Source organism: Meriones unguiculatus, chromosome X (genome assembly GCF_030254825.1).
Source record: "Meriones unguiculatus strain TT.TT164.6M chromosome X, Bangor_MerUng_6.1, whole genome shotgun sequence".
Taxonomy (NCBI): domain Eukaryota; kingdom Metazoa; phylum Chordata; class Mammalia; order Rodentia; family Muridae; genus Meriones; species Meriones unguiculatus.
Window position 1 is genome coordinate 82,423,636 of NC_083369.1, and position 21,265 is coordinate 82,444,900.

Sequence of the window (21,265 nt, forward strand, 5' to 3'; positions counted from 1 at the left end):
AATACTATGGAAATCAATTTCAAAGACAATTAGTAATAGTGCTTCCTTGAAACCCAGCTAAACCACTACTAGGCATATAGGCAAAATATGCTTAAAAACATAACAAAGACAATTGCGCAACCATGTTTGTAGCAGCTATATTTTTAATAGCCAGAACCTGAAAACAACCCAGATGTCCCTCAACAGAGGAATGGATACAGAAATTGTGGTACATTTACACAATGGAATACTACTCAGTAATTAAAAATAAGGGAATCATGAAATTTGCAGGTAAATGGTGGAATCTAGAAAAGATCATCCTGAGTGAGGTATCCCAGAAGGAGAAAGATACACATGATATATACTCACTTACAAGTGGATACTAGACCTATAATATAGAATAAACACACTAAAATCTGTACACCTAAAGAAGATAAACAAGAAGGAGGACCCAGGGTAAGATGATAAATCCTCACTTAGAAAGACAAATGGGATAGACATTGAAAGAAGGAGAAAACGAGAAACAGGACAGGAGACTACCAAAGAGGGCCTCTGAAAGTCTCTACCTATCAGTCTATCAAAGCAGATGCTGAGATTCATAACCAAAATTTGGGCAGAACACAGGGAATCCTATGAAAGAAGAGGTAGTTAGTAAGACCTGGAGAGGACAGGAGCTCCACAAGGAGAGCAACAGAACCAAAAAACTTGGGCACAGGGGTCTTTTCTGAGACTGATACTCCAACCAAGGACCATGCATGGATAGAACCCCTGCTTGGATGTAGCCCATGGCAGCTCAGTATCCAAGTGGGTACCCTAGTAAGGGAAACAGGGACTATCTCTGACATGAACTCAGTGGCTGGCTCTTTGACATTCCCCCCTCCCCCGAGGGAGAAGAAGCTTTGCCAGACCCCAGAAGAGGACATTGCAGCCAGTCCTGAAGATACCTGATAAGCTAGGATAAGATGGAAGGGGAGGAGGACTTCCCCTATCAGTGGACTTAGAAAGGGACATGAGAGGAGATGAGGTAGAGAGGGTGAGACTGGGAGGGAATGAAGGAGAGGGCTACAGTTGGAATACAAAGTGAATAAAATGTAATTAATGTAAACAAAAAAGAAGCTTTTCCAGATCCATATGACTCTCAATCATATCTAGCGTGCTTGTGTTATGCTAGACATATTTGTTTGGCTTCTTTTGTACTATTCCAGGTCTATGAGACTAAAATGGGTAAGAATGAATACCCATTCATTTTATAATCCAGCAAGTATCATACTTGGCAAATGTTTGTTGATTGAAGTCATCAGTACCTATAATAATTTCAGTCCATGAAAGTGTTTATAAATATAACATGCAAGTAAACACTAAAAAGCACTGTTTCATTAATCAATCTTTTTCACTAACATGGTTTTCAGATGCTGACTGATATAAGGCTTCTAATGTTTTAAAGTAAACTTGCCACTCCTTTTGTATTTCTGCCTTTTTGATAATCATGTCTTACAATCAATGCATACATTTAAAGGAATATTTATGACCAACTCCTAAAGCTATCAGGCTCATGTTCATGGTATAACATGGAATTTTCAGTTTGATTTACCAACTTCTGAAGCTTTTCTGAAACTCTTTTAGAAGGTCCTTGAGATCAAAATTATTATTAAAGAAGTTTGCCATTTTATATATGGTCATGAGTTTACAGCTGAGTTTTCTAGAGGATACCTGAGCTTGTGTGTCTTCAGTTTAAAAAGTCATTCTTTAATCCAGGTGTGATGGCATACATCTTCATTCCCAAAATTCAGAGACTGTAGTAACTGAAAGTTGAGGCCAGTCTGTACTATACATTTAATGACAGTCTTTCTAATGAAACAACAACAACAACCAAAGCAATACTTCCCATATCCCCAGACTTACCTTTTGCAAACACAAACAACAACCAAACAACATCCATGGTCTTAGTTTCTAATGAGGTAAATACATACATGATAGAACTCATACAAAACACATGGCTCTAGCACAATACATCTCCCATGGGACAAGATGAGTGCAGGACTGCACTCAGTGCTTGGGGAACAGGGTGCTGTCAAGTATGCAACATTTAGGTAAAGAAGGGGTTAGAGTCCCATAAGATGCCTTTCTACCTGCTTTGTTATCTCATCCTGGTTAACTGTTTTCTGCCAATAAGGAAAACCAGATTTTCTGTAACAACACACTAAGCAGAGAACCCACAAAATGCTACCACATGATGCCATGAAGACTGTAGCCCCATTTGCTACTACTCATTGGGATTCCTGCCATTACTTTTTCATCCTGCTACAGCCAGTAGACCCACACTTGATATTTAAGCCTAAAAGCTTCCCATCTGTTAGTGTCAGCTAAGTCAGTCGGATTGGTGATATCTCACTGATGGCACTTCAGACTCTGGCAGCTTCACTTTCACTGGAATTGCACTGATTTTGACTAAAAACAAATATGTAAAATCTTTCCTGTCTTTATCCAAAAAATGAAAAATAATGCTTTACATCATTTCTAGAATTTTAAAGTAAAAAAAATGATGAATCAATCTAAAAATATTTTACTTCAGAACATGACAATAGATTACTCGACATAGACATAGACTCGAGATCAAAATATCTTACCATCTAAGTTTAGCTTGACTGTTGAATCCAGGGGTTTTAATCAATGCCCTCAAAACCTTTTCCACTTGACATGTGCAGAATTTTGTTGTGTTTGTGTGTGTGTGTATGTATGTATGTGCGCACTATACATGAGTACAAGAGCTCCTGTCAGGGTATGCAGGCGTCCATCAGTATCAGTGCCTGCTTGAGAAAATCACATTCCTGGTTTTGTGTGAGGAGAAGAGTGTATAAAGTAACATAAAGGAGACCTCATTTTCTCTTAAATAAGATTAATGTTAATTTTCTAAGAACTGGACTTTTCCCCTCAAAATTAAAACTTTTTCCTTTGGTATTTAATGAAGTATTGCTAGCTGAAGCCAGTTGGACATGCAACAGAGCTGTCAGACTGATGAAAGGTGTGCAGCCTGATTTAAAACCAAACCCTTAACCCTTTTAAAGAACAATAAAATGTATAAAAAAAAAAAAACCTCATACAAAGAAAAAGATATTTACAATGGTGAGGGGAATAGTAGAGTACAATGATCCAATAGGAGAAATATAAAAAATATAAGGGGATCTAATGAGGGAAAAGTAAAGAGATAAATACATAAGATGAGGGAAGGAGGGTTAAAACAAATAACAAGAATGTCTGAATCATATTATTAATGATTTACCTAAAATGCCCATAAAACATTAAAGTAAGTGTATAAATGTACATTTATAACTTAAATGTAAAATTTCCATTTAGGTTGACAATGTTTCTTTCAAGTACCAAAAACCATAACAACAACAACAACACAACAACAAACTTACTAGGTATGAAAAGCCCTCTTTTGAGTTGCTAGTTAGAATTGGAGAGACTCCCAAATATTACAGACTATTTCTATTGTCTTTAGTTGTCCCTCCTTGCTAGAGGAGAAAAGGTAAGTCTCTATTGCTGAAAATACCATGCACTTCAGACACAGAACACAATGGTCCCTGAGCTGGAACTGACCATCTTTTCTCTAATGACTAGCATTTATGGTACCAAAAGGTGTTATGCAATCTTTCAAAAGAGGTAAGTAGCCAGCAGTTCTCCCAGCTATGACACCTAAGAACCACAATAATTAGTATGGCAAAATAGCCCTTTTGTTGCAATAGTGGCACACATACCTTGGCTGTAACCAACAGCTCTCTAATTGGCTCAAGACCCATTCAACAATATGGAAATCATTCCTGTTACTTGAGACCTAGCCAACTATCCAGGACGTGTGAATTCATGGATCTTGAATAAGAACCTACAACTTCCAGTTTATTAAAGCATCATGCCCATCTACATTCTAAATATTTTCCCTATTCCCACAGATAAGTGTAGTTCTCATCTTTCATCAAAGAAACTTAATTTTGCAAAATATAAAGACCATTACAGAAAACTTTAACCAATCAAAATTCAGATTTGTGGAGCCCAGTAACAACTGATAATATCTACAACACAATTCCTGCATCTAAGGCTCAGGGAGAATATTTTTGAAGTGATCAACAGTTTTCAGGACTGCAAAGGGGTCCTGAGACCAAAAATCTTGGGAATAATTATTCTAGAGGAAAGAAACAGTGAAAGAATCCCTTCTGTTAATATAGGGATTTCATTTAGGCTCATTAAGAGAAAAAGCACATACCTCTTTCTAGGATGGCCCTTGGGTTCATAAGCCCTGTCCAAAAGCATACTGTTGGAGAGTCCTGCAATCATCACTTCTGCTAGAGATCCAAAATCTGATGGGTGCTATAAAAGTTTGTTCATACAGCTCTCTAAGAACAATCATATGTATATACTTCCTATGAGTCTGCTGCATAATTGCCACTACCTCATCTTAATAACAGGCATAACTGCTCTGCGTTTCCGCCGACTCTTTTTGGCATCTCCGTTGTGAAGCCTCAATTTTGGAAATGGCACTTGTGAATACACAAAATGTTTAACCACTTTCACTTTTCAATTTACAGTTAAAGTCATCTATCAGCAGGAGATGAAGGCCCAGTGTGAAAACTACAGAATGTCCTTCAGACTCCACAACTAATTTGTTTGTAAATTTGATTATTATTGTAAGAAGAACATATTGTACATGATGCTACTTACATGATGCTACTTGCCAATTTGTTTCTGTTGTATCTTGGGTTTTATCATTACAGTCAGATAATCCTTTCAGCAGTTGTAGAAGTGGGTAGAAGAATGTGGAAGCTTTTATTGTTTTCTCTCTTGAATCTCTATTTTAAATTTACATCTATTTAGTAAATATTTATTGTGTATTTGTCACTGTGGAGGATATAGTAACTGAAGGAGGGTCAAATAGACAACAGTCCAGAAAAATATAGAATTATGTGAGGCCAGGTGATGAGAGCATGAGTTCTGTGATAATTTAGTGAGAAAATCACTGTGCCTTTTTGCAGGAGATGGTACTCTTGCCTTGCTGAGAGCCAGGTTTTGCTTGCACAGAAAAGCCAAGGGCTTAAAAAGAATTCTCTAAAAATCATTCTCCAGTTTCTTCCTGTTGAGAGGTTGCAGAAACATGTCCGTTTCAGGTTGTTAATATTATAGTATTGGCCCAAAATGATAGGCCATGCTTCCAATTCCCTTTGGCACCTAGAGCAATTTACAGGCCAGAAACCTGAGTGTCCATCTTTCATGAAACAGTCTGATTTCATTGATCAACAATTCTGAGATTATGGTTTCATTTCTGTAGCTACTGCTAACACTTCTTGCTGATGTAATATTTCAGGAAGAAACTATTAAAATATTTCACCATAGAGATGTGAAGATATAAGTGTACATGGCTTTGAAAGGGAAGAGGAAACAACACAACTCATGATTGCTCTTCTCTGAACTTCATTTAAAGTTAGACTAGAATTCTACAAATTGTCTTTCTCAGTGTTCCAATTCATAAGAACACTAATAACAGCAGATGGCCTAATGAATATTAGAAAGAGGATTTAACCCCTTGTGTTTTCATAGGGGTTCAAAGTCCTTCCTAGTTTTGCCTACCACTTCCCTGTGTGAAAGACAAAAATCACACACACTCAACACATGGCCCAGCTCAAGCTTATGTTTCCAGAACTCTAAAGACTGACCACCTGACCACTTACCACATACAAAGAATCATTTAGGAAGCATGCAGATTATAAACTTGAGTCTGAACAAAAAAATATAAGTGATGCATTTTGAATACCTGAATTTTAATGAGAGGGGAACCCAAATCACCCTTACAACACAATGAGCAGCTCTTACTGAAGACTATTAATAACAGCTTCTTACAGATCTAGTAATGATGAAATCCTCTGTGGCAAACAGTCCACTCTAATTAATGTCTTATCCAAACTATAAGCATATCTGAGTGACTCCAGCAGCAACAATGACATAAAAATCTAACACCTCATTGCACAGTATGCTAGTTATTAAGTTACTGTCTCACAGCTCTAAACTCACCCTTTTAAAGACATTGCTTTGTGATGCTGGGGTTGAGGCTATGCTATCTACATTTTTTTTTGTCAGCTGGATTTCTGATAGAGTCAGACAATATGGAAAATAAGGGGATGTTGGGGGGCTCCTGCTAGTTTTCAGTTCCTGTCAACATTGCCTCAACACTAGCCCTTCACTCTGGCAGCAGTAGCTGGCTGTAATTTCTAACTAATTTGCATAGTCTGAGACCCAGTCTCATTATGTCCTCTTATAGGTACCAGAGTCAAATTTGTAATAAGTGCATTCTTTTTTTAATATGATTTTTTATTTATTAATTTATTCACTTTGTATCCCAGCCCTAGACCCCAAACTTTTACCCTCTGAATCCTGCCCTCCTTCCTTCCCTCATCTCCTCCTATGCCCCTTTCCCAGTCTACTGAGAGGGGAAGACCTCCTCCCCTTCCATATGACCCTAGTCTATCAGGTCTTAACAGGACTGTCTTTCATAGTCTTCCTCTGGGGCCTAGTAAGACTGCCCACCTCCTCAACAGGTGGAAGTAATCAAAGAGCCAGCCTCTGAGTTCATGTTCAAGACAGTGCATGTTCCCTTTGCTAGGGAGCCCATTTGGAGACTGAGTTGCCATGGGCTACATCTGCGCAGGGGTTCTAGGTTATCTCCATGTATGGTCCTTGGTTGGAGTACCAGTCTCAGAAAAGACCCCTTGGCCCAGAGGTTTTGGTTCTGTTGTTCTCCTTGTGGAGCTTCAGATACTTCCAGGTCTTTCTCTCTCCCCCTTCTTTCATAAGATTCCCTGCAGTCTGCCAACAATTTGGCTATAAGTCTCACCATCTGCTTTAATACCATGCTGAATAGAGTCTTACAGAGTTCCTCTGTGGTAGGCTACTGTCTTATTACTTGTTTTCACCTTCTTCCAATGTCTATCCTGTTTACTTTCTGAATGAGGATTGAGCATTTTACCCAGGGTCCTCCTTCTTGCTTAACTTCTTTAGGTGTACAGATTTTAGTATGATTTTCCTATATTATATGTATATTATTCACTTATAAGTGAGTATATACCATGTGTGTCTTTCTGCTTCTGGGATAGCTCCCTCAGGATCTTTTCTATATCCCACCATTTGCCTGCAAATTTCATGATTTACTTATTTTTAATTGCTGAGTAGTATTCCATTGTATAAATGTACCACAGTTTCTGTATCCATTCATTTGAGGGACATCTGGGTTGTTTCCAACTTCTGGCTATTATGAATAAAGCAGCTATGAACATGGTTGAGCAAATATTCTTGTATATTTGAGCATCTTTTGGATATATGCTTAGGAATGGTATAACTAGATCTTGAGGTTGCACTGTTCATAATTGTCTGAGAAATTTCTTAATGTTTCTTTTGGGGCATAGATGTTCAGAATGTGATATCTTCCTGGTGGAATTTTCCTTTGATGAGTATGAAGTGATCTTCACCATTGCTTTTGATTAATTTTGGTTGAAAATCTACTCTATTAGATGTTGGAATGGCTACTCCTACTTGCTTCTTGGGTCCATTTGCTTGGAAAAACATCTTCCAGCCCTTTACTCTCAGGTAATATTTACATTTGTGACTTAGGTGTGTTTCTTGTATGAAACAGATTGTTGGGTCTTATTTACTCATCCATTCTGTTACTCTGTGTCTTTTTATTGGAGAGTTGAGTCCATCGATGTTGAGAGAGATTAATGACAAGTGGCCGTTAGATCCTTTGATTTTGATGTTGGTTGTGATAGTGTGTTTGTGTGCTTGAGTACTTTTAGTTTTGCTGCAGTGAGGTTATTTGTTTCCTGTGTTTTCCTGACACTAGTTAGCTTTCATGGGTTGTATTTTTCCTTCTAGTATCTCCTGTAAAGCTGGATTTGTGGGTAGTGATTATTTATTTATTTATTTGTCATGAACATCTTGTTTTCTCCATCTATGATGACTGAGAGTTTTGCTGGGTATAGCAGCTTGGGCTGACATCTGTTTTCTCTTAGGGTCTGCATGATATCCGTCCAGGCTCTTCTGGCTTTCATAGTTTCTGTTGAGAAGTCAGGTGTGGTTCTGATGGGTTTGCCATTATATGTTACTTGGCCTTTTTCCCTTGCAGGGTTTAGTATTTTTTTTCTTTGTTCTGTATACTTACTGTTTTGATTATTATGTGGCTGGAGGCTTTTCTTTTTTGGTCCAATTTGTTCGGTGTTCTGTAGATCTCTTGTATGTGTATAGGTCTCTTCTTTATGTTGGGGAAATTTTCTTCTACGATTTTATTGAAAATATTTTCTGGGCCTTGGAGGAGGGAATCTTCTTTTTCCTCTATTCCTTTTATTTTTAGGTTTTGTCTTTTCATTTTGTCTTGGATTTCTTGGATGGTCTGTGTCAGGAATTTTTTAGATTTATCATTTTCTTTGACGGATATATCGATTTCTTCCATTGTATCTTCCACATCTGAGATTCTTTCTTCCATCTCTTGTAGTCTGTTTGTAGTCCTCTGTAGTTCCTGTTTTCTTCCTTAAGTTCTTCCTTTCCATGAATTCCTTCATATGTGCTTTCTTTTTTTTTGTGGTATTCTTTTTTTTTTAATTTTATTTTTTCTTATCAGTTATATTTTATTAACTCTGTATCCCAGCCATGTCCCGATCCCTCATTCCCTCCCAGTCCATCCCTCCCTCCCTCATCTCCACCGTGCCCCTTTCCAAGTCCACTGATGGGGGGGGACCTCCTCCCCATTCATCTGATCCTGTTTTATCAGGTATCTTCAGGACTGGCTGCAAAGCCCTCCTCTGTGGCCTAACAGGACTGCTCCTCCCTTCAGGGGTGGGGAGGCCAAAGAGCCTGCCCTTGAGATCCTGTTAGAAATAGTCCTTGTTCCCCTCACTTTGGGAAGCCAATTGGTTACTGTGCTACCACAGGCTACATCTGAATGGAGGTTCTAGGTTATATCCATACATGGTCCTTGGTTGAATGTCAGTCTCAGAAAAGACCCTGTGCCCAGATATATTGGGTCCTTGTGGAACTCCTATCCTTTCCCCATCAGACTAACTCCCCTTCTTTCTTATGATTCCCTGTACTCTGCCAAAGGTTTGGTCATGAGTCTTTGCTTTGAAAACACTGCTAGTTAGAGTCTTTCAGATGAGCTCAGTAGACTCCTGTCATACATTCAATGCACATCCCATCTGTCTTTCTAAATGAGGATTGATCATCTTACCCCATGTCCGCTCAATTGATTATATTTTTTAGGTGTATAGATTTCATTATGTTTATCATATCTATATAAGTGAGTATATACCATGTTTGTCTTTCTCCTTCTGGGATATTTCACTCAGAATGATCTTTTCTAGATCCCACCATTTGCCTGCAAATTTCATGATTTCCTCCTTTTTGATTGCTGAGTAGTATTCCATTGTGTAAAAATACCACAATTTCTGTACCCATTCCTCCGTTGATGGACATCTGGGTTGTTTCCAGGTTCTGGCTATTACAAATAAAGCTGCTATAAACATGGTTGAGCAAGTATCCCTTTTGTGTACTTGTGTGAACTTTGGGTATATACCTAGCAGTGGTATAGCTGGGTCTTGAGGAAGCACTATTCCTAATTGTCTTAGAAAGCGCCAGATAGCTTTCCAGAGAGGTTGTACCAGTTTACATTCCCACCAGCAGTGGAGAAGGGTTCCCCTTTCTCCACAACCTCTCCGGCATATGTTGTCGTTTGAGTTTTTCATCTTGGCCATTCTGATGGGTGTAAGGTGATATCTCAGGGTCGTTTTGATTTGCATTTCCCTGATGGCTAATGAGGATGAGCATTTCTTTAAGTGTTTCTCTGCCTTTCGATATTCCTCTGTCGAGAATTCTCTGTTTAGCTCTGTTCCCCATTTTTTAATTGGATTACTTGGTTTGCTGCTTTTCAGCCTCTTTAGTTCTTTGTATATACTGGATATTAGTCCTCTGTTAGATAAAGGGTTAGTGAAGATTCTTTCCCAATTCTTTGTTTTGATGACGGTGTCCTTTGCTTTACAGAAACTTTTCAGTTTCATGAGGTCCCATTTATTAATTTTTGCTCTTAGAGCCTGTGCTGTTGGTGTTCTGTTCAGGAAGTTGTCTCCTCTGCCAATGAGTTCTAGGCTGTTTCCCACTTTTTTTTTCCAATTGATTTAGAGTATCTAGTTTTATGTTGAGGTCCTTGATCCACTTTGACTTTAGTTTTCTGTAGGGTGATAAATATGGATCTATTTTCATTTTTCTGCATGTAGACATCCAGTTGGTCCAGCACCATTTTTTGAAGATGCTGTCTTTTTTCCATTGAATGCATTTGGCTTCTTTGTCAAATATTGAGTATTCATAGGTGTGTGGGTTTATTTCTGGGTCTTCTATGCGGTTCCATTGATCCTCCTTTCTGTTTCTATGCCAATACCATGCAGTTTTTATTACTGTTGCCCTGTAGTACAGCTTGAGATCAGGGATGGAGATACCTCCAGATGATCTGTTGTTGTACAGGATCGTTTTGGAGATTCTGGGTTTTTTGTTTCTTCATATGAAGCTGAGAATCTTTTTTTCAAGGTCTGTAAAGAATTGAGTTGGTATTTTGATGGGAATTGTATTGAATCTGTAGATTGCTTTTGGCAGTATGGCCATTTTCACAATGTTAATCCTACCAATCCATGAGCACGGGAGATCTTTCCATCTTCTGATATTTTCTTTGATTTCTTTCTTCAGAGACTTGAAGTTTTTCTCAAACAGTTCTTTCACTTGCTTGGTTAGAGTCACACCAAGGTACTTTATGTTATTAGTGGCTATTGTGAAGGGTGTTATTTCCCTAATTTCTTTCTCAGCCTTTTTGTCTTTGGTATATAGGAGGGCTTCTGATTTTTTTTTAGTTGATTTTGTATCCTGCCACTTTGCTGAAGTTGTTTATCAGCTGAAGGACTTCTCTGGTTGAATTTTTGGGGTCGCTCATGTATACTATCATATCATCTGCAAATAGTGACACTTTGACCTCTTCCTTTCCGATTTGTATCCCCTTGATCTCCTTTAGTTATCTTATTGCTCTGGCTAGGACTTCAAGTACTATGTTGAAGAGATATGGAGACAATGGGCAGCCTTGTCTTGTCCCTGATTTCAGTGGGATTGATTTAAATTTCTCTCCATTGAGTTTGATGTTAGCTATAGGCTTGCTGTATATTGCCTTTACTATCTTTAGGTATGTGCCTTGTATTCCTGATCTCTCCAAGACTTTAATCATGAATGGGTGTTGGACTTTGTCAAATGCTTTTTTGGCATCTAAGGAGATGATCATGTGGTTTTTCTCCTTCAGTTTGTTTATGTAGTGGATTACATTGATGGATTTCTGTATGTTGAACCACCCTTGCATGCCTGGGATGAAGCCTACTTGGTCATGGTGGATGATATCTTTGATATGTTCTTGGATTCGGTTTGCAAGTATTTTATTGCGTATTTTTGCATCAATGTTCATAAGAGAGATAGGCCTGAAGTTCTCTTTTTTTGTTTTATCTTTGTGTGGTTTAGGTATCAAGGTGACTGTGGCTTCATAGAATGAGTTTGGTAGTGTTCCTTCTGTTTCTATTTTGTGGAATAGCTTGAGGAGAATTGGAGTTAGCACTTCTTTGAAGGTCTTGTAGAATTCTGCGCTGAAGCCATCTGGTCCAGGGCTTTTTTTTGGAGGGGAGACTGTTAATGACTGCTTCAATTTCCTTGGGAGATATAGGGCTATTCAGTCTTTCTACCTGATCTTGACTTAGTTTTGGTAGATGGAATCTTTCAAGAAAATTATCCATTTCATTTAGATTTTCAAATTTTGTGGCATATAGGCTTTTGTAGTATGACCTAATAATTGTTTGGATTTCCTCAGTGTCTGTGGTTATATCCCCATTTTCATTTCTGATTTTGCTGATTTGGGTAGTTTCTCTCTGCTTTTTAGTTAGTTTGGCTAATGGTTTGTCTGTCTTGTTGATTTTCTCAAAGAACCAGCTTTTTGTTTCATTGATTCTTTGGATAGTTTTATTTTTTTATAATTGATTGATTTCAGCCCTTAGTTTGATTATTTCCAGCCGTCTGCTCGTCTTGGGTGTATCTGCTTCTTTTTTTTCTAGGTTTTTCAGTTGGGCTATTAAGTTGTTTGTATGTGATGTTACAAATTTCTTCTTGCGGGCACTTAGTGCTATAAATTTTCCTCTGAGCACTGCTTTCAATGTGTCCCATAAATTTGGGTATTTTGTGCCTTCCTTTTCATTGAATTCTAGGAACTCATTAATTTCTTTCTTTATTTCTTCCTTAACCCAGCTCTCATTGAGTAGTAAGTTGTTCAGTTTCCATGTGCGTGTCGGCTTTTTGTTGTTTCTGTTGTTGGTGATGTCTAGCTTTAGTCCATGGTGGTCAGATACTATACAAGGGATTATTTCAATCCTTTTGTATCTGTTGAGGCTTGCTTTGTGACCCACTATATGGTCTATTTTGGAGAAGGTTCCATGCGGTGCTGAAAAAAGGTGTACTCTTTTGTGTTTGGGTGAAAAGATCTGTAGACGTCTATTAGGTCCATTTGATTTAGGGATTCTGCGAGTGCTTTTATTTCCCTATTTGGTGTCTGTCTAGTTGATCTGTCCCTTGGTGAGAGTGAAGTGTTGAAATCTCCCACTATTAAGGTATTAGGATTAATGTATAATTTAAGCTTTAGTAATGTTTCATTTACGAATGTTGGTGCTCCTGTATTTGGGGCATAGATATTCAAGATTGTGATGTCCTCTTGGTGGATTTTTCCTTTGATGAGAATATAGTGGCCCTCCTTATCTTTTTTTATTTACTTGTGTTGAAAGTCTATTTTATTAGATATTAGGATGGCTACTCCAGCTTGTTTTCTGGAACCATTTGCTTGAAAAACAGTTTTCCAGCCCTTTACTCTGAGGTAGTGTTTATCTTTGTTGCATAGGTGTGTTTCTTGGATGCAACAGAATGTTGGATCCTGTTTCCTTAACCATTCTGTTAGCCTGTGTCTTTTTATTGGTGAGTTGAATCCATTGATATTGATAGATAATAGTGACCAATGCATGTTAGTTCCTTTTGTAATGGAGTCGGTGATCTTACCCTGTTTCATTGCTTGTTTTCTTTTCATTTTTGTTGGTATATTATCTGTATGCCCTGTTTTCTTGGGTGAATTTGTTTTCATTGGATTGAAGTTTTCCTTCTAGTATCTTCTGTAGGGTTGGTTTGCTGTGTAGATATTGTGTAAATTTAGTTTTGTCATGGAATATTTTGTTTTCTCCATCTATGTTGATTGAAAGCTTTGCAGGGTATAGTAGTCTGGGTTGACATTTGTGATCTCTTAGAGTCTCCATGATACTTGCCCAGGCCCTTCTAGCTTTCATAGTTTCTGATGAGAAGTCCGGTGTGATTCTGATAGGTCTACCTTCATATGTTACTTGGCATTTTTCTCTTGCTGCTTTTAATATCTTTTCTTTCTTCTGTAGATTTAGTGTTTTGAGTATGATGTGACTTGATGTGTTTCTTTTCTGGTCTAGTCTATTTGGAGTTCTGTAGGCCTCTTGTATATATATGGACATCTCTTTCTTCAAGTTGGGAAAATTGTCTTCTATGATTTTCTTGAAAATATTTTCTGGACCTTGGAGCCTGGAGTCTTCTTTTTCATGAATTCCTACTATTCTTAGATTTTGTCTTTTCATAGCATCCTTGATTTCTTGGATATTTTGTGATTGGAACTTTTCTGATTTTACTTTTTCTTTGAGAGAAGTATCCATTTCTGCAAGTGTGTCTTCAGCTCCAGATATTTTCTCTTCCATCTCTTGTATTCTGTTGGTGATGATTACTTTTGTGGTTCCTGATCTTTTCTCCAAGTTCTCCAGCTCAAGGGTTTTCTCATTTTGTGTTTTCTTTATTGATTCTAATTCTGTTTTCATGCCTTGCACCATTTTTTCATGTGTTTGAATTTGGATTCCTGTCTCTCTACGATGGCCTCTATTTCTTTTTTCTTTTCCTTTTCATATGCCACTAATTTTTCCTCTACTTGTGTATCTATTTGTTTGTCTATGTTTGCCTGTGTTTCTTTAAGGATATTGTCTATTTCTTCTTTCTTTGCCTCCAATTGACTGGCCATCTCTTTGAAAGACTTGTTCATTTCCTCCTTATGAGCCTCAAATAATTGGGCAAGCATGGCTTTAAAATCATTTTCCTGTGCTTCTGCTGAATTGTAGTATCCATCGATTTTGGGGTTTGCTGGTGAAGTCATGATGTCCTGATTTATGTTGGAAGTGTTCTTTCACCTACCCCTGGCCATTGGCTTATCTGAAACCTTCCCTGTTTGTTTTTGGATCCTGCAGATCAGACTGGTTCTGTCTCTCTCTGGCGTCTGGAGAGTTCTTCAGGAAGCTGAGAACTCTCAGCATGTGTTGAGGACTAGCTGTACAGGCAGGTCACTTGGCAGAGATGGTGGCATCTGGGCTCTCTGCTCTCTGGTTTGGCCCTGCTTCTTTGATGTGCTCAGCCAGTTCTGTGCTGCTGTCACTGCCAGGTTCTGAGATCTTGCTGCAGCTGGAGATTTCAGGGTGGTCACATCAGCAGGAATGGGGTAACCAGGCTCTCTGTTCTCTAGTTTGGCCCTGGTTAGTCTTAAACTGGAGGGCTGTTGTGCCCTGCCAGCTCAGTGCTGCTCTGCTGCCATGTCCCGCTGTAACTGGAGACTGGGTCGCTAGTCCCGATGTTTTCTGGGAAGTCCTGGGGTCTCTTCACTGTGCTCTCCAAGCTTTGGAGGCCCAGCGCCTGGTGTGTCCAGGTTGTATGACGTTTCTTCCTGGTTTTGGTGAGTATATAGCATATTCTCTTTCACTGTGGGATTGGGTGGGCCGTACCGTCAGTGATTGCGATTCTGTGGAGCTAGTATGGCGTCTAGCAGATTCGAGCCCTGGGAGGATGGTGCAGCCGCCGCGCAAATCTGGGACTCCGGGACATGTACTGCTGGCTTTTGCCTGCCGCTAAAGGGCTTGGGGCTCCCCATATGTGCTTTCTTTAATTTTTCCTATTCTGTGTTCAGATCTTGAACTGTTTTGTTGATTTCCTTCACCTGTCTGACAGTATTTTCCTTTGGTTCCTTTACCTGTTTGTTTGAACATTCCTCTGTTTCTTTTTTTTTCTTTCAGTAACTTAATTATTTCCTCTCTGAAGACCAAAAATTGTTTGGATGCATCTTCTTGTATTTTTTACTGACAGCCATAATCTGTTTGACTTTATCTTCCCTTAATTCTTCACGCATTTTGTTTCCTCCATTACCCTTTTCATAAGCATAGATATAAGCTAATCTTCTTGGATTTCACTTATGTTAGGGTGTCCAAGCCTGCTTGCCCTTGGATAACTAGGTTCTGGAGATGATATATTTCTTTGGGTTTTGATGGTTGTGCTTTTAAGCTGACCTCTACCCATCTGACTGTTTCAGGTGTTAGCTGTTAGTTTCTGGTACAGCCTGGAATCCAAGGGGTGGGGAGAATCCCCTTGACAGGAAGATGGTTGTTCCTGAAGAAGGCCTCCTCAGCTTTATAGGTATGGTCACCAAATGGCCAGTGCATCTCAGGAATTGCCACAGCTTACCTCAGATGTATGGATCTTTGTTCTAACTGTGGTCATTGTTAGTCAGGGGGTCTCTCCTCTCACTCACCAGGAGAAGTCCTGGAGATATCTTTCCTGCCGCTTTCTTCTTCTGAATTTAGTGAACTCTTGATGCTGCTCTTACTCAATGTTTGCTGGGTGTAGCCCTCTTGAAGAAACAGGGAGCCACAGTGTCTGGTCAGTTTAGTTAGGGAGACAGGTTGCGCCATCTTTCAGTGTCTGGGGCTGATCCCGTGGATCCCAGGCTTCTGAGTATCTGAGTTTGGACCTCTGTGACCCAGGACCCAAGTGGTAATCAGTGGGACATGAAATCAGCACTCATGCATGCAGCCAGAGGCTAGACCATGGAGCCTGTGGGAGCCCCAGGGCCAGGTGTCTTGAGGTCACACCTGATGTTTCCCCCACATTAGGGTTTCCTCCTGACAGTGAGACACAGTCTATGGTGTTTTGGGGTCCATAGTTCAGTCTGAGATGGTGAGTAGAGTATGCAGGATCTACTCACAAGTGGCTCTACAAGTGGCTCTGTGCTGGCAACTGGGCTCCTGCAGAAACCCAGGAACTTTCCCCAAAACTTTTTGGTGGAGGAGGGTTTGGCTGAGTTCTGACCTGCTGTTTCCCTCTCAGTGGGGTTTCCTCCCAACCAGGAAATCCCTTCTCTGGTGCCCTGGGGCCCACAGTTTTGTTTTGGATGGTGAGTCTGGCCCTCAGGCACATCTCTGGGCTGGTGGCTGAGCACCTGCAAATTTCATGATTTCCTTGTTTTTAATTGCTGAGTAGTATTCCATTGTGTAAATGTACCACAATTTCTGTATCCATTCCTCAACTGAAGGACATCTGGGTTGTTTCACGATTCTGGCTATTACCAATAAAGCTGTTACACACATGGTTGAGCAAATGTCCTTCTTGTATACTTGACCATATTTTGGATATATGCCTAGGAGAGTTATAGCTGAATCTTGAGGTAGCACTATTCCTTATTGAGAAAGCACCAGATTGATTTCCCACAGGCAAAGTTTACATTCCCACAGGCAAAGGAAGAGGATTCCCCTTTCTCCACATCCTCTCCAGCATGTGTTGTCACTTGAGTTTTTGATCATAGCCATTCTGACAGGTGTAAGGTGAAATCTCAGGGTCATATTGATTTGCAGTTACCTGATGGCTAAGGTTTGTTGAGCATTTCTTTAAGTCTTTCTCTGCCATTCAATACTCTTCTATTGAGAATTCTCAGTTTAGCTCTGTACCCCATTTTTAATCGGATTACTTTATTTGTTGCTGTTTAACTTCTTGAATTCTGTATATATTCCAGATATTAGCCCTCTGTCAGATATAGGGTTGGTGGAGATCTTTTCCCAATCTGTAGGCTGTCATTTTGTTCTGATGACAGTGTCCTTTGCTCTACAGAAGCTTTTCAGTTTAATGAGGTCCCATTTATTGATTGCTGACCTTAGAGCCTGTGCTGTTGCTAAGAAATTAGGGAGACAACACCCTTCACAGTAGCCACAAATGACATAAAGTATGTTGGTTTAACTCTAGCTAATGAAGTCAAACACTTGTGTGAAAAAAACTTCAAGTCTCTGAAGAAAGAACTAGAAGAAGATATCAGAAGATGGAAAGATCTCCCATGATCATGGTCTGGCAGGATTAAAATGTAAAAATGGCCATCTTACTAAAAGCAATCTACAGATTCAATCCAATTCCCATCAAATTACCAACACAAATCTTTACAGACCTCAAAAGAAAAATTCTCTAGCCAGAACCTGGAAACAAACCAGATGTCCATCAACGGAGGAATGGATAAAAAATTGTGGTACTTTTACACAATGGAATACTGATCAACAATTAAAAACAAGGAAATCATAAAATTTGCAGGCAAATGGTGGGATTATAGAAAAGATCATTCTGAGTGAGGTATCCCAGAAGCAGAAAGACACACACGGTATATACTCACTTATAAGTGGGTACTAGACCTATAAATTAGGGTAAATATACTGAAATCTGCATACCTAAAGAAGATAAACAAGAAAGAGGACCCTGAGTAAGATGATCAATCCTCACTTAGAACAAATGAGGTGGACATTGGACGTAGGAGAAAACAACTAACAGGACAGGAGCCTACCACTGAGGGCCTCTGAAAGTCTCTACCTTGCAGTATCAAAGCAGATACTGAGACTCATAACCAAACCTTTGGCAGAGTACAGGGAATCATATGAAAGAAGGGGGAGTTAGTAAGATTGGAGAGGACAGGAGCTCCACAAGGACTAAATATATTTGGGCACAGGGGTCTTTTTTGAGACTGTATCTCCAACCAAGAACCATACATATCCTAGAATCATCTATAACCTAGAAACCCTGTTCAGATGTAGCCCATGGTAACTTAGTATCCATGTGGGTACCCTAGTAAGGGGAATAGGGACTATTTCTGACATCAACTCAATCAACTGGCTCTTTGACCTCCTCCCCCTCACCCGAGGGAGGAGCAGCCCTGCTAGGCCACAGAGGAGGACTTTGCAGCCAGGCCTGAAGATAGCTGATAAGCTAGGGTTAGATGGAATGAGAAGAAGTCCTCCCCTATCAGTGGACTTGGAAAAGGGCAGGGAGAATATGAGGGAGGGGGTGGGATTGGGTGGGAATGAGGGAGAGAGATACAGCTGGAATACAAAGTTAATAAACTATAACTAATTTTAAAAAATAAAAAAATTAATTTAAAAATTTCTCAACTTCATATGGAATAACAAGAAACCAGGAATCGCTAAAACAATCCTCTACAATTAAAGATCTTTTGGAGGTATCTCCATCCCTGATATCAACCTGTATTCTTGAGCAACAGTAATAAAAACTGCATGGTACTGGCATAGAAACAGGCTGTTAGATAAATGGAGTAGAATGGAAGACCTAGAAATAAACCTACACACTTTTGGATACCTGATTTTTGACAAAGATGCCAAAACCATACCATGATAAAAAGATAGCCTTTTCAACAAATGTTGCTGCTCTAACTGGATATCTACATGTAGAACATGCAAATAGATACACCCTTTTTACCCTGTACAAAATTAAAGTCCAAGTGGATAAAAGACCTCAATATAAACCAGATATACTAAACCTGTTAGAAGAAAATGTGGGGAAGAGCCTTGAGCTCATTGACACAGGAGACAACTTTCTGAACACAACACCAACAGCTTTCATGTTTTTTAGTTCACGATTCTAAATATGCTGAATTTTATTTGACTAGATGACTCTCTTTTTTAAAGACCACCATCTTTGAATAGTATTTTCATTTGATAAGGGAGGGTTGGTGTTGATTTATCTACTTCTCCTTCCTATAGTTAAGAAGGACTTGGGGCTATCTATACTTAGTTAAAGTCACAAATATAATGAGGCCGAGTGGCTTATTGCCATAAAATATTTAGACACAAACTACTTAATTTATCAACCAGGTATTTTTGTCAGATTTACCTCAGGTCATGGAGCATGCCAACCAAATTTGTAGAAGAATGAACTGTTTAAAAGTAGTTTGCAAGCTTTGCATTTTGTGACTCTTTGAACTTTGAAGATGCTTTTCCTCTGGTGCCTAATAGTTTTAATAAGAGCTAAAGTGCCATTGTCCTTTGTGTGGAAAGAGGACACTGCTGAGGAAGTTTTATTTATGTGATAAATTATGCTTTTGTTATTGCATTGAGCAGGCTACTTGACTTTTATTTTAAGGCTTCTGAAAACTCTGCTTATTTGCTTCTGGCAGACATTTCAGTGATATTTGGATATGCTGAATTTGAAGGTGTGGGCCTGCTGTTTTTTTGTTTCTTATACAAGTGGCTTGAGCTGTCAACTTGCAGACATAAACACAAATACCTGTAATAAGAGGTTATTTTATTAGTGTTCACTTGAGATACAGGCTCCAAAGTGCAGTTTAAACAATTTAAGTGAATTTGGAGAACAAAAGTATGTAAAAGAAATTTGTAGATAGTCTTGTTCCAGCATTTTCTCAGTTTATTACTTGATTAAGTCTTTTAAATTTGATTAAAAAAACTTGATGGATATGCTTAAAACCTGAATATATATATATATATATATATATATAACCAGTATGTAAAAGTATGTAAAAGAAATTTGTAGATAGTCTTGTTCCAGCATTTTCTCAGTTTATTACTTGATTAAGTCTTTTAAATTTGATTAAAAAAACTTGATGGATATGCTTAAAACCTGAATATATATATATATATATATATAACCAGTACGTAAAAGTATGTAAAAGAAATTTGTAGATAGTCTTGTTCCAGCATTTTCTCAGTTTATTACTTGATTAAGTCTTTTAAATTTGATTAAAAAAACTTGATGGATATGTTTAAAACCTGAATATATATATATAACTAACCAGAACAACAACAACAGCAACAAAACCAAAACCACCACCAACAAACCAGAGTCACAGGTGAATGAACTCATAGACTAAACATGATTAAAAAGAAAAATCCAAAGCATTGCTTTCTTCTGAGGAAAACCCAGTTTCAAAATTTCTTTTGATTTTATACTCATGTCAGAGCCTTTCAGATTTATTTATTTATTTATTTTTTGGTTGGAGAATGCATTCTTTATATTGACCTAAATAACTTCTTCTTTGTTATCCTCTGTAATATTTATTTATTTAATTATTTAGGTAAAATTGACCCATCTAGATTGACTGCAGGCTACTCTACAAATAAACTGCTTTTACTTCTCAAGCTTAAAAAGATTAGAGATGATATAAAAATCTCAAATACTCAGATGTGTGCAATTAAAGTGCATTCCAGCCCTACCTCCACAATCCACAGATCAGTTCTTAAAAACAGAAAGAAAATGAAGGATTTGGAGCACCATTCAATGAGTATCATGTTAAAACTTCATATCAGCATTAGGCAGAAGAAATGTTCTGTGAAGGTCAAAACAGGCTAAGACCAGTTTCTGGAACAACATATGGTTGCCATAGGCCATTGAAAACACCAATATTTGCTTCTCTGCAAAAGGAATGTCTCCATGAAATGGTCTAAGAAAAAGTTGTACATATTTTTTTAATCAATTTCAAACTCCTGCTAGTTCTTTTTACTCCCATTCTGTCAGTTATCAGGTCAATTCTCCATATTGAGTAAACAAGGTCAAATACCGCTACTATTATTCCTATTAATAGTATAGTATTTTATTGAGCACTTGTAAGATAATGCTCTCTTAAATGATTTATACATATTGACTTCACTGAATCTTTACAACCTCGCTGTGAGGTAGGTACATTACATTCCCATTTATAGATAAACAATTTTTTCCAAGGGCTTCCATCAAGCATAGTTCTAGGATTTGAAATTAAGCCGTCTTTGTTCCTAACCACTGTGCCTTATTGACTGCATGTTGGTATTACTGTGAAGAAGAAGCTATATAAAAGACCTGAATTTATCTCTTGAATCCTCTATTAAAGGAGTAAAGAAATGTTGGATGGCCTTCCCATTTTCAGAGGATGTTTTTATTTTTATTTTTATTTGCATGTGACAGAGCCAGGAGACCAGGTTTCAGCTGCATAAGCAATAAATAACATTATCCAGGAATATATTTGAATTAGACACTGACAACAACAGATATTACA

The 21,265-nt window shown here is 38.4% G+C and overlaps 1 protein-coding gene across 1 annotated transcript in view; it reads right to left on the reverse strand.

Annotated features, from left to right (window-relative positions):
- The window catches only part of Tenm1 (teneurin transmembrane protein 1), a 1,125,448-nt gene that overhangs the window by 48,509 nt on the left and 1,055,674 nt on the right, over positions 1-21,265 (reverse strand). The window lies entirely within an intron of this gene.